General features: G+C 46.7%; 1 protein-coding gene across 1 annotated transcript in view; it reads right to left on the reverse strand.

Moving 5' to 3' along the window:
* Nucleotides 1-12,056, reverse strand: part of SLC45A3 (solute carrier family 45 member 3) — a 56,241-nt gene extending 44,185 nt beyond the window's left edge. The window contains exon 1 of the mRNA XM_083171102.1: nt 11,938-12,056. The gene's annotated coding sequence lies outside the window, so the exon portion shown is untranslated. The remainder of the gene's footprint in view (nt 1-11,937) is intronic.
* Nucleotides 12,057-13,750: the final 1,694 nt, after the last annotated feature.

Genomic DNA, 13,750 nt, shown 5'->3' on the forward strand with positions numbered 1-13,750 from the left:
CAGCTTTGAATGGGAAACATGCAGCAGACGCTTCAGGAGAAGAGACGCCTCCTGCATGTCGCTGCGATTCCAGCACTGCGACTGATGATGCAAGTTTTAGTCCAACATCGCTACCATAGGTTCAAGCAAATGGTAAGCCTCAGCTTACATAGCTCACCAGTGGAAGGGGGGACTCCAAGGGCAGGAAGTCTGTGTGGTGACAGGCAAACTCTTGGCTCTCCCCCCCAGAAAACGGGGTCAACATGCAGTTTCCAGAGTCCGCCAGCCAACCAGAAGGCAGGCATGAAAACTATGGGCGATAATCCTAAACCTGCAACTGTCCCCTCTACTGTGTCAGTCTCCTAATTAGGCCCACTTTCATGAGCCATACTTACAAGTACAGAATAGAGAGTTAGGAGGGGGAGGATGAATGAGGCTTATTTGCTCATATGTGGGTATTGTTAAGAAGTATCAAATATTTGTGTAAATATATTACTTCATTAAAAATCCTTAATACCAAAGTATGTAGTATTTTTTTTTTATCATAGCCATGAACAGGGGTTAAAGTGAGGGGGAACTGGGTGGAACTGAGTTCCACCACCACTAATGGTAGGGGGAACTGATTGCCACCTCTACCATAGTCCTGAACAGTAATTCCAACAGAAAAGCCTGTCCCAGCAGCTTCTTCTTCTGGCATGGCGTATGTGATGTCATACCATCACCACTGTTGAAGTGAAGAAGGGCCACTAGGTGGATCAGACTCTGTGGAACAGGCTTTGCACTTGCTAAAGACAGGTGAGAGGGGGCTGGAGGGACTCAGAGGTCGGGAAGCTGCTGTAGGGACACAGCGAATGGAGCTGCTGAGGGACATGGAAAGAGAGCCTCTGGATTGACATGAGACAGATGTGTATAAGCAGCACAATTGGGAACATTATGTGTATAAGGGGCAATACTGTGACTTAATATGAATCAAGGGCACTATCTGCGGTGTAATGTGTATATGATTGTGCTACTGTATGTTGATATATTAATTGGACTTACTATTGTGTGACCACACCTCTTCCTTGTGGGACCATTGTCCCTTTATGGGAGGTAGGTCACAAATTCCCTGGCACTGGTCTAGTCTCTGCCTAATGTACGGGGAGGGGGGGGGGGGTGTTTGTAGGGGAAAGGAGTTCCACCACCTCTCCAGGACCACTTTCAGCCCTGGCCATGAATAAGTATAGAACTATAGAAGGGACAATTTAGAACATGAAGGCCTAAGGATGCACTGAGAAGTCCGAATGGTACGGGTCCAATTGGTCAGCTGGTCCGGTCCAGACTGTACTACTAACGCGTTTCGCTGCTTGGAGATGTGCAGCTTTGTCAAAGGTTTGACAAAGCTGCACCCCTCCAAGCAGCGAAACGCGTTAGAAGTACAGTCTGGACCGGACCAGCTGACCCATTGGACCCGTACCATCTGGACTTCTCAGTGCATTTGGTTGCCCACTCTCCACACAGAGAGGTAACCCACACATTCTTCACCCCCGCACGGGTCACCATCTCTGTTACCTCGCCGGTACACATCATATGCAGGAATCAAGGTTGGTCACGATCCTCTGAAATTACTGACCATCTGGTCCCACAAACCCTACCAACCCTAAGGACACCTGCTGTTATACACCATCCCTGAGATTGGAGCCTCTAGCGACATGTGAAACCCGTGGCTGATCCAACATCCAGCCCCACCACATCATTTGGGTCCCCACCAACTGTGGCCCCATTGTCGCAAGCATCTGAGGACATCTCTGCAATTCAGCATTTGGGAATGGACCAATTTTAACCATTGTGATAACTATTAGCCCATTGGGCAACTTGACTAACTTTACATACCAGCTGCACTCTGATTTGCTGAGACGAATCACTCATTGGTCCCATTCAATTTAGCCTCCGGTCCAGATATTTATCACCATTTTTATTGTGTAATTTTATGTCATGATTTCTTAATTGTTATTAAATACGTGTATGACCTTTCATCAAACCAGCGCCACTTTCTTTTTCTTCTTTACCTTGGTCTTTTGGGGCTGACAACCCCATTACTAAGTGGCAGCTCTTGACACAGCACCCGTGGTAGCACCTGTCTGTGCACCTTAGGGAGCACATTGCACCTAAGGATTAGGGAAACAGCAATGGTGAGACACAAGCAGGGGTTAAAGTGGGCAAAACTCCCCAACCTTAGTTCACTTTCTCGTTCTGCTGTATTGCCATCCATATCAATGTGGCAAATGGGCGAAGCTTCAGTGATCTGGCCTGTCTCCCCCTCCTATGGCAGGATGGGAATGATACACAGCATCATCATGAGGTAATGTGTGGTCTGTCTCATTCCTATGGCATGCAAAGGGGCAGGGCATAAGAGGAACCCTTGTTCGCAGATGCGCTGCACATATAAGGAGTAGATGCACAAGACAGGAGTGCACGCCCAACATCTTACTCCTCTTCTGTGACTCCTCCTCTCATACACATGGGCAGACCCACTTTCTCTGTTCTGTCTCTGTCCTATATAGTGTGGCGAGCGCAGCGAGCCACCGAGCCCGAAGCGTGGTGAGCCCCACGAGGGGACGCGTATTACTTTACATGTATTCCCCGTGCGCTCGCCACGCTTCGGGCTCAGTGGCTCGCTGCACTCGCAACACTATATAGGATCAACTCCACGCCGACGTGTATAGTGGGGGTATGAAAAGGTCGGAGGATGCGTACCGCCGCCCCAAGCCGGCTCGCTGCGCTCGCCACGCTTCGGGTTCACGTTCACAGTGGGGGTGCATTTAACATTGTAAGCCCCCATTAGGGTGCTTATACAATTTTAAATTGTATACCATCGGGTACCAATCGCGTCGCATCGCATCGCATGCCTTATGGTCTGCAATGCGATGGGCGACGTGATAGTACACAAGTACCAATGCAGTTATCATTTTATTGTTGTCATATCCAGAACTGTGCACAGGAGTTATATCATGCAAAGCTCACATCGGACCATCTGATTAACTGAATCTACCCTTATTATAATGTACTAAAAAGTCTTTATATTCAGATATATGACACTTTCCTGATATCCGGGTAATGTTGTTTCTTGTTCTATCTGTGCAGGGTGTTATATGTAACTTAATATGCTGCTCCTGATTTTTATAATGCATGAAAAATAATGCTTCTCATTACAACAGGTGAGCGCATTTGCATCACAGCTGCTTTACTAGCTGGTGACCCATGGAATAAAAGCCAAATTGCCTGTAATTAGCTTTCTTTGGGCTTGCAGCATTACCAGATCTGGAAATGTCGCACTTGATTTCCTCGATTTCCTGAATAGCCTATGGCTATGAAGAATATCAACAGGTAACACTACTGTCTTAAGAAACATTGAACACTGTGAATACTAACTTAATTCTCCTCTCACATGCCCTACAGACAATAAACCAGCAGTCGGTTAAGAGGAAAGTAAATGATTTACAGTGTCCTTTCTTGAATATATTCTTTTTATTATATCAACATAGTTTTCTATGATTGGTACTTGTTTCCTAGAACGGCCACACCGATGTTGATCGGGTCGGTCGCATCGCATCGATCACATCGCATGCGACCAAATCGCATGCGATGCGACCGACGCGATGGTCCCGATTTTTACATTGATTGTGAATTCTCCACAGACCCCAATTTCAACCCCCTCAACGGCACCCCACGATTGACGCCAACCCGAAGCGTGGCGAGCGGTGGCGGTACGCGTCCTCCGACCTTTTCATACCCCTACTATCCACGTCGGCGTGGAGTTGAGAATATAAAGTGTGGCGAGCGCAGCGAGCCACCGAGCCCGAAGCGTGGCGAGCGGACGTGTATAACTTCACAGGTATACGCGTCCCCTCGCGGGGCTCGCTGCGCTCGCCACACTTTATATTCTCAACTCCACACCGACGTGGATAGTAGGGGTATGAAAAGTTCGGAAGACGCGTACCGCCGCCGCTCGCCACGCTTTGGGTTGCCGTCAATCCTGGGGTGACGTTCACAATGGGGGGGGGGGGGGGGCATATACAATGAGAAATGGGCCATATTGGCCCATTTGCCATTTTTTTCACGATTACAATGTTAAAAATATTTTAACATTGAACCCTATGGCAAAATCGGGTGCATCGCGTGCCATGTTAATCCCGACCGACGCGATGGACCCGATTTTTCCTTTGCCGGCAAAATGAACCTGATTTCAAAGGAAATCGGGTCCATCGGGGGTAATCGTGTACCTTAAGTTAAGGTACACGATTACCCCCGATTGTGGCCGTTCTAGGAAACAAGTACCCTATGATTTCAACAAGAGTGTATAAATCTAAGATATTCAATTTGCTGAGATACACATAATCATCTATATATATGTCTAGGGACACATTGCTCGGTTTTTGTACTTTCCTCTGAATGTATGATTGCTATCACCTGTGCAGAACAAGGTAATTGATAAGAAAGGTGTTTTTCAACACAGGTGGTGGCAGTTATTCATTTAGCAGGAAGTCCAAAAACAGAGCAATGTGTCCCTCCTGGAGAGGGTCGTGTTGGGTGGTATGCTAGTGTCTGTTTGTGTGTCTCCGAAACTTTACCATCTGTTGGCAGCGAGTGAATCTACATCTCTTTCTCTCTCACATATGCACAAACACAGAGGCAATCACAAGGTAGCAGACTAGCTTTCGAAGCATTTACTTCAAGCGGGCTTACTAGTCATGAATAATGATGTAAAGGGTGTTTATAATTAAAGTTCACCTATTCCAAGCAGTCTACAGCAAACACTACTAAACAGAATGTCTCCAAATTTTCTGTACGTGTTAGCAAGACCATGGGAAGGAAATTACAGGCAAAAAAAGTTGCTGAGGACTGGAATTAGGAGCAGGGTTGCCTACCTAACCCTCTCCTTCAGGGAGAAAATGCTCTGTTCCTGGACTTCCCTGGTAATATATGATTGCCATCACCTGTGCATGTATCCCATGTTTACATCATCTATATACGCAGAAGCATACTGTCGATGTGCCTTTAGAATTCGATCCATCGTCCTTTGAAAGGTTATGGGTGCCCCATGTAACACAAATGTCAACATCTGGTATTGGAACCACCCTTTTACTTACTCGGTGGCTGTGGTAGAAACAGGGTGGAGCTAATGTCACACGACTTCTCTTCAAACGCTTGGGCATGCGTTTTCCCTGACACTCCCAGAAATTGGCAGTTACCACCGACAAACGCTGTCTTTCTGTTAATAAACTTGCGTCTGACCAATGATAAAAAAAACATAGCAGGATTTTATTCCAGGATGGCATCTCGTTTGCATACTATGAGATGTACGCATGGCCAGTCATTTCATTATTGCTGGCCTGCGAATTCACAGCCATGCGATCAGGTTGAATAAACACTTATGTCATGTTTACTGTCTGTTGCTTTACCTGGTATGTCTGAAAACACAACTCTATTTCTTATAACAAATTCGGTACTTGTTTCCTAGCACGGCGCCTACGACATCTTATGCATTGTATCACATCGCATGCCATATAGCCGCATGCGATGCGAGGCGATTTAAGCACCCTATACGATTTTTAATTGTATAAGCACCCTAATGGGTGCTTACAATATTAAATGCACCCCCACGCCACCCCCACTATCAACACCAATCCAAAGCATGGCGAGCGCAGTGAGCCCGTGAGGTGCGGCGGTACGCATCCTGATTTTATATAGTGTGGCCACGCTTCGGTGGCTCGCTGCACTCACCACACTATCTAACATCAACTCCACGCCGACGTCGATAGTGGGGGTATGAAAAGGTCGAAGGACGCGTACCACCGCCCCTCGCGGGCTCGCTGCGCTCGCCACACTTCGGGTTGGCGTTGATAGTGGGGGTGCTTTTAACATTGTAAGCACCCCTTACGGTGCTTATACAATTAATAATCTTATAGGGGGCCCATTTAACATTGAAAACACCCATTAGGGTGCTTATACAATTTTAAATCGAATACCATTGTATATGGCATACAATGGCATACAATGCAATGGTATACGATATAAAATTGTATAACATCGGCTGCCATCGCGTAACATCGCATTGCATACCATTGTATGGCTTATGGTATGCGATGCGATGGGCGCCGTGCTAGGAAACAAGTACCAAAAATGATTTAGCCTTGCGCTGTTGAACAGTTGAGAGGCTGAAGAGTTTTTCATAAGAAATAGTTTTGTTTTCAGACACACAGAGTAAAACAAAAGTGATTATGTCATGTTTTATGACTGGGTCATTGATTATGTTATGTTTGTTGTTTTACCCGATATGTCTGAAAACAATACTGTATTTTTTATGAAAAATTATTTATTGCTGTTGGAAGGTTGAGATGGTGTCAGCCATTGTTTATTTGGGAACCAAAGGCACTGGGTTTACTAGAGGGACTGGGATAGTTGACATACACACCCCCCTATCCTCCCAAGGTTTTATAAGATATACATGGAAGATCTACTCTGGCTTTCTTTTTACTGTACATAAATAATTAATAATCCTTCCCCACTTTTTTGAGGTTTTCAAAGGGTACTTTCCACTTAGTCAAAAGGTTCCTTTCTACTATAGGAACCAAAACAAGCAGACACATCACTGGGTACTGTGATTGTACACCCGATGCTGGGCCTGTTCCAAGTGTTCTTTCACTATCGGCACCACTGCGGCAATAACAGTTTTATATGGACTATATTGTGCCTCCCATGTCTCTTTGGTAATGTCCAGTAGTCCCCTTGGGTGTCTCCTGTACATTAAATAAAAATGTGACAACCCTGTGAAGGATTAAACAAAGACTGACAGCAGATAATAACCTTGGCTCAGCTAGTCTGCCCCTTTTTTTCCTTTTTATAATTGCGTCCCTTTTATGATCCTTAGTTCTTTGAAAGGATTTCCATATGCCAGCCACAAGCATTTAAATTGCTCTACTGTCTTAGCCTCTACCACCTCTGATGGGAGGCTATTCTACTTGTCCACTACTGTTTCTGTGAAGTTATTTTCCCTCAAATTTTCCCCTAATCTACATCCTTCCAGTCTCAGTGCTCGTCCTTAAGTACATTTCCTATTATTTTTTCAAATGGAACATGAATAATAGATAATGGGACAAGCGGGCTTTCAAAATTTGGCATTGACACATGATACTGACATTCAGGGCATGACGCATAATATTACTCAACATTTTTTCTAGCCCTAGGTGAGCTGCAGTTATGTGACCATGAGCTAGGTAGTCTTATACTTCTTCTATATGCCTTGGAGACTATTCTAGAATATCTTCATTTTACAGACACTCGATATACAAAATCCTGGTTTACTGCCATGTGAGGATATGACAACATAATATCAGGGTTTCCGAGGTTTCCATTAATTACTTTTACATTCTTTTGATCTTTTACCAGAGTTGATTAATTAACTGCTCTAAGCAAAGATCTCTTTTCCGATTTCAAGATCAGGCAGATGATCAACTGGTTAAACAACATTTTCTTTTTCAGTAGGAGGTATATCACTTTGTGTCCCACTACTGCTCTCATCATTCTCTGGTTCCCCAGTCATGCTTGAGAAAAAGAACACTTCAGACTCAGAAGACACTCCCACTGACACTGTAACATTCACAAATGGGTCAGGGTTATTAAGGTCTATAACAAATTGGATTTCCCACAACTTCCAAAAGCGGCAAAAGTCTCTCCACAATATTGCATCATACATCAAACCAGGAACCAATCAGAGACTACTGAGGAAGCATACTGCGCACCTTTAAAATCCCGCCTGCAGAAATGTCTGATCACCCTCGCGTGTAGGTATCCTCGCATGGTTGCGAATGGATTTTTTTACATAAACATCCATTTGCAGCCTAAGGGGCCAAATCCATCGAATGATGTGGAATGTAGACCCCAAACTAAAAAACTCTCAGGTGTCTTAGCTTTGCCTGTGTTCTGGAGGGGAAAATGGCAGGCAGCTGATGTCAGCTGCTTGCCCCCTGCACCCGCATCACTGGGTCATTACTATACAAACATCCAGTGTTTTCATAGGAATGCCCATGAAACACTAGGCATTCCCATGGCCGCATCACCCGGACCACCCCCTCTCCCCACGCAGTGTTGTGTGCGAGCGCCAGGCGAATGCTCTGTTCACTGTGTCCAATCGCACACAGCGAATGTACAGAAATGCGCAATTGTAATACATTGTGCACCCGTGCAAAATCATCTAAAACATTGTACACTTGTGCGCATGGACCAGAATAAGGTCCTGTGTTTCATCACACCAACAATATTTGTATTTCAATTTTAGGGGTTCCCCAATTTGACTTTCATGAGAGTATCCAGGCTACCAGAATGGAGCCTCTACCTGGTCTGCAGTGCAAAGAAAGACACTCTGCGGCTGAGATAAAAAGTATCACATTGCATAGGTTCAGAGGCACCATGGCTCATCCACTTGCGCAGAATTTGCGTAGAGACCGTACGTATCAATCCATAATGACCCTTTCCACGATCTGTGGTCCTGTAAGAGACTCTGAATTTGTATGGTTATAAAGGTACCAAGACTGAGCACTGCAACAATACACAAGGTAGTTATACTGCATCAGCAAGGTCTCTCCCAGGCAAAGATTTCAAAGGAGATTGGGGTTTCAAGCTGAAGAAGAAGGGAATGGGCAATGTTTAAGGGCTGTAGACGCAGTGCTTAGCCACAGAAACTTGTATCAGATGAAAGACAGATCATGCTTACTTCCCAATAAATTGAAAGATGTCCAGCATTGCCATTAGCTCAGAATTAGCAGAAACCAGGTGACCCAGGTACACCCATCTACTGCCTGGGGAAGTCTGGCCAGAAGTGATATGCATGTGAGAACTTCAATATGGAAACAAGGCCAAGCGGCTGAACTATGCACAAAAACTATGCACTCACAAAGGCAAATTCCTTCTCAAATGGACAAAACCATGTGCACTGCAGGTGGGGCAGATGTAACTTGTGCAGAGAGAATTAGATTTAGGTGGGGTTTTAAATTGAGTGAGATCTAAATTGCAGTGTAAAAAAAAAAAACAGTCAGTGTTTACCCTGCACAGAAACAAAATAACTCACCCAAATCTAATTCTCTCTGCACATGTTACATCTGCCCCCCTGCAGTGCACATGGTTCTGTCCATTTGAGAAGGAATTTGCCTTTGCAAATGTCATCAAAAAGAAAAGAAAGTTCTGGTAGTGATGATATGGCTCCCACAAAGCCTTGATCTCAGTCTGCCTGGGATGACATGAATAGACAGAATCATTTGAGCAAAGCTACATCCGCAGAAGATCTGTGGTTAGTTCTCCAAGATGGCTGGAACAACCTCCCTGCCAAGTTCCATCAAAAACTGTGTGCAAGTGTACCTAGAAGAATTGATGCTGTTTTTTTATAGCCGCCAGCCCTATGTCCGCCTGACGTGTGCAAATTCCTCGGCAAACTGTGATAGTCACTGAAAGCATTCACGCAGAGGGGCTGCACATGTGCATAAATGAGCATGCGCAGCCCCCTAAACATCAGGACGGAGCCAAATTTAAAAAAAGAATGAAGCTGAATCGCCTCTGATATGCACGATAACGATACCGTTAATGATATTTTCATTAATATAGTTTAGTATGTATGCACTGTATCGTTAATGATGCATGCTAGTGAACTATACAGTAAATGTTATTATGTACCTAAAGTCATAGGACCTATACAATTAATTCACTTGTCAACTACAAGGCACAGTAACACAATGGAAAAACATAAATTGCAGTGTAGCTGAAAATAATATATATTTCTTCTCCTTTGTTAATGTTATTTTTCTTTTATGAAATCATACTATGATTGGATATCTGTATAAAGATTGTTCATGTGTGTAAGTATGGTACAATCATCTAATTAGTGACATCATCAACTCAAATTGATTTTCACTCAAGATTTAAGGGGTTATTTATCAGTTGTGAGAGATATAAAATTGTGAGAGTTCATGTACCAACCAATCAGCTCCAAGCTTTCAAGTTTCAAATACAGCCTGGAACATGGCAAAAAGATAAAAGCTGATTAGCGAGTACTTTAGCCCTTACAGCTTTTTCTCTCTCTGAGATTTAATAACTACTCCCCTTAGTAGACATACCTGAGAAATTGGAACTACAATATACCTCAACATGAACATCCTCATTCCATATACCATAGCAAAACTACAGGATACAGTGATAAGGGAGGAGAAGTGATAAAGTGCCTGGTACATTATCACCGCCCAATCAGCTCCTGACTGTTAAGTCACAGGCTGGGTTTAAAAAGGGACGTTACGGAGCTGATTGGTTGGTGATAAAGTACCAGGCACTTTATCGCTTCTCCCACCTTATCACTGCTTCATACATCTACCCCAAAATGTGCTATTTGAATGCATTTCTTACAATGAATCACAAATTGTACATACATTTTTGTCAGCATGAGGTTCATGGAATCTGCCAGAAATCACTCTTTATGGTGACCAGATGATAAAAGCACGGTTCACAAGCTAATATTTACAGATGTATACTCCTACATTTACATGAACACAATGGAGGTTATTCAGGGCCGCAAGCAACGCTGGGAATTTTGCAGCATTGCGTGTGGAATGCCCCCCACCGCTCTCACAGCCTCCTGCCGCCCCTCGCTCGGCGAGTTCCCTGCATGGCTGTGAATGAATGTTTTGCATAGGATTTGGAAGGAACACACACTACTAAAGGTACACACAAAACTAAAGGCCCCCTTACACTTGTGAGATTTAGTCAGATTTGACCCAATTCAGATGGATTGGGCCAATGTATCTGACAAAATCTGATGTGCCTGTCTGACAAAATCTGATGTGTCTGATGCTGTAGGACCCAATGCACGTTCCCGTGCGCATTGGGTCTAACCAAGAGACTGATCCTCCTGCACATAGGATACATCTCAAGTCAATTAGATCCAACTTGTCTCTCAAACATGTTGGACAAGTGTAAGGGGGCCTTAAAGCTCTGTACACCAGGGGCGATATGCTCACTGAGCGATTATCTTTCAGCGAGCATATCGCCCAGTATCCCATTTTCATCTGTTCAAAAAACATTATTCACATTATCACTCACCATGCGATATCTGCTAACATGCCTCAAGAAGGTCACTTTTTACAGCTTTTCATATATGTACTGCTTGTGGTGGTAATAAAAGGTTAAGTTGGGAACGTGAACTTAAGTCTTCAAGAGGCGGAAAAAAATGACAAAACAGCATCCCAACTATTCATTTGATGTGAGTCACAATTCTCATGCTGGAAGATGAGAGAGAGAAAGGGTGCCCTCCTCTAGCAAACAAATAGGAGTAGAGTGGAGGACAGAACATAGAAGAGTGCAGCTAGTGTGGGTTCCACAAATTTAGATCCAGCATCTCAAATAGTAGCAACACCCGGCTCCAATCACAACGTGATGCTGAGAGCATGTCATGTGTGAAAGCTACTAGTCATGCCATAGAGTACTGTATGTAAGGAGCGTGTATCACCAGCTGCAGCACTGCTACATACACTCACATATCTGAAATAGCAGAATATAATATACTACTGAACTACAGGAAACAAACCTCACCCGGGGCAGCACATGCCTGAATGGCGAGGAAGGGTTATAGAGCTGGGATTGTTTTGTATAAGGGGAGATACTCTCATGCCTCTCCTTTGCGTAAGGTGAAGGGGGAGTATTTATTAGGGGCAGGGGTACATCGGACTCGTTCAGCACCCCGCAGATCAGAGAGCCCCGGAAAGTTAGCAGTGAAACATTAGGAGGATTCCTGTCAGGAGTAGCACGGAGTATCCGGGCACAGTGCGGGCAGCCGCTGTCCCAAAGTTCTGCCACACATACTCATACAGCAGCAGGGGGGGACCATGCGCTCAGCGCACAGGGAATGATGGATCGTCTACTTTGGGGACTAATGCTCACCTGCCTGCCGTGCGGGTCCCGGGCCGTCCGCCCACTGTGTCACCTCCCTCCTCCAGGTGTCTCCCTAGTGACGGCCTCTCTCTCCCCGGCTCCCACTAGGCTGCCAGTGCTTCTGCCAGCGCCGCCGCTGCTCTGTCTGTAGTGTACACAGCGGAGAGAGCGACGCATGCGCGGTGCGTGGCAGGAGAGACCTGGCTGCTGGGGAGGTGTCATTCAGTGACACAGTGACAGGAGATCGGTGGTGCTGTCACTCATGCACAGCGGGGACGCTGCCCATTCTCCCACAGCCCACCTGGGACCCTCTAGTCTATAGGAGAGCTACGGCAGAACTGCCACCTGTAGCTCCCTATATATTGGGAGTGGGTCACACAGGTGCCCAAGCTGTGACCTGCTCGCTCCACATACATAAGGAGAGCAGCTGAGTGGCACGGTGCCCATGACAGGTTTACCGGGCTGCCAGTGACATCATGCCACCTGCTGTGTGCCACTATTACCCATGCCACTTATCACGGGTTGATGTGCTGTGGTGGCAGCCAGGTCTCATACGTGCAGTGTACGTGGCTGCAGTGGTGCCCACAGTACTGAGTGCATGCCTCCGTGTAGCCTAGCAGCTGGGCCGGGGACAGAGCAGGTGGCAGAGCGCGGTGGGATCGTGTACGTGACTCGGGATCTAGCATAGCAGGAGTCGGCGTGCACAGGGTGCGGGAGTGACACGAAGGTGTGCCCTGTGTACAGACAGCAACCGGACAAACCTGTCAGCAGAACCTGTCGTAAAAGCGACTGCTTGTCACCCAGCGGGGAGAGTATTAGCTAATGTACCTGTCAGGGCAGTCCGTGTGTTCACTATGCTTAGTGTAAACAGGGCCGGCAACATACATTTTGGGGTACTGCTTTCCTAGCACGGCGCCCGTCTCATTGATTGTATGCCTTAAGTTTAAGGTACTTAAGGCATACAATCAACGCGATGGACCCGATTTTTTAATCTCATGGATCTTATGCATCCATAAGATGCATGAGATCCATGAGATAAAAAATCGTGAGCCCCCAATAACCATTGTTAACGCCACTGTGAGGGGACAGGCGGCGGGGGGCTGTGCTGGGGAGGGGACGGAGGAGGCTTACCTCCGTCTCCCTCCGGCTGGCTCCCCGTTGCGGCGTCAGTGGCAAGATTGCGGCCTGGAGGAACTTGAGTCCGGGAGGATTCAAGTTCCTCCAATCAACCGCCGGTATTTCGAATGGCGCGCCTTGCGCGAGCCAATAAGCGCTCGCGGCGAGGCGGCCAATCAGCGCGGGACGCGGCGGACCAATCCGGGCTCGCCGCGTCATAGCTCCGCCTCCTCCCAGCGTCTTATATTAGACGCGGGGGAGCGGCGGAGCGCTGTTCGTCGGCGGAGAGGGAGCGAGGAAGAGCTCCTGAAGGCGGAAGGGAGAAGCAGCGGCAGAGACGGCGGCGGAGACGGCGGCAGAGACGGCGGCAGATCCAGGAGCAGCCAGCACCGCAGCAGAGGCTACCGAAGAGCCCGAAGAACAGAAGCTGAGGACCGGAGAGTGCTGCAGCAGTGGGGAGACAAAAGAGCTAACGAAGTCCCCTGCTGCAGCCTCTCCCACCGGATCGGGTAAGTGGCCCTAGCCGGCCACCACCAGCACGTAGCCACCCTAGACCACTGGTGTCAGGCCTCCAGCCTGTGTCCAATCCCAGGCCTCCGGCCTGTGCCTCCGTGTCAGGCCTCTAGCCTGTGCCCAATTCCAGGCCTCCGGCCTGTGCCTCCGTGTCAGGCCTCTAGCCTGTGCCCAATTCCAGGCCTCCGGCCTG

The sequence above is a fragment of the Crinia signifera genome, chromosome 2 (assembly GCF_055691185.1).
Source record: "Crinia signifera chromosome 2, ASM5569118v1, whole genome shotgun sequence".
Lineage (NCBI taxonomy): Eukaryota > Metazoa > Chordata > Amphibia > Anura > Myobatrachidae > Crinia > Crinia signifera.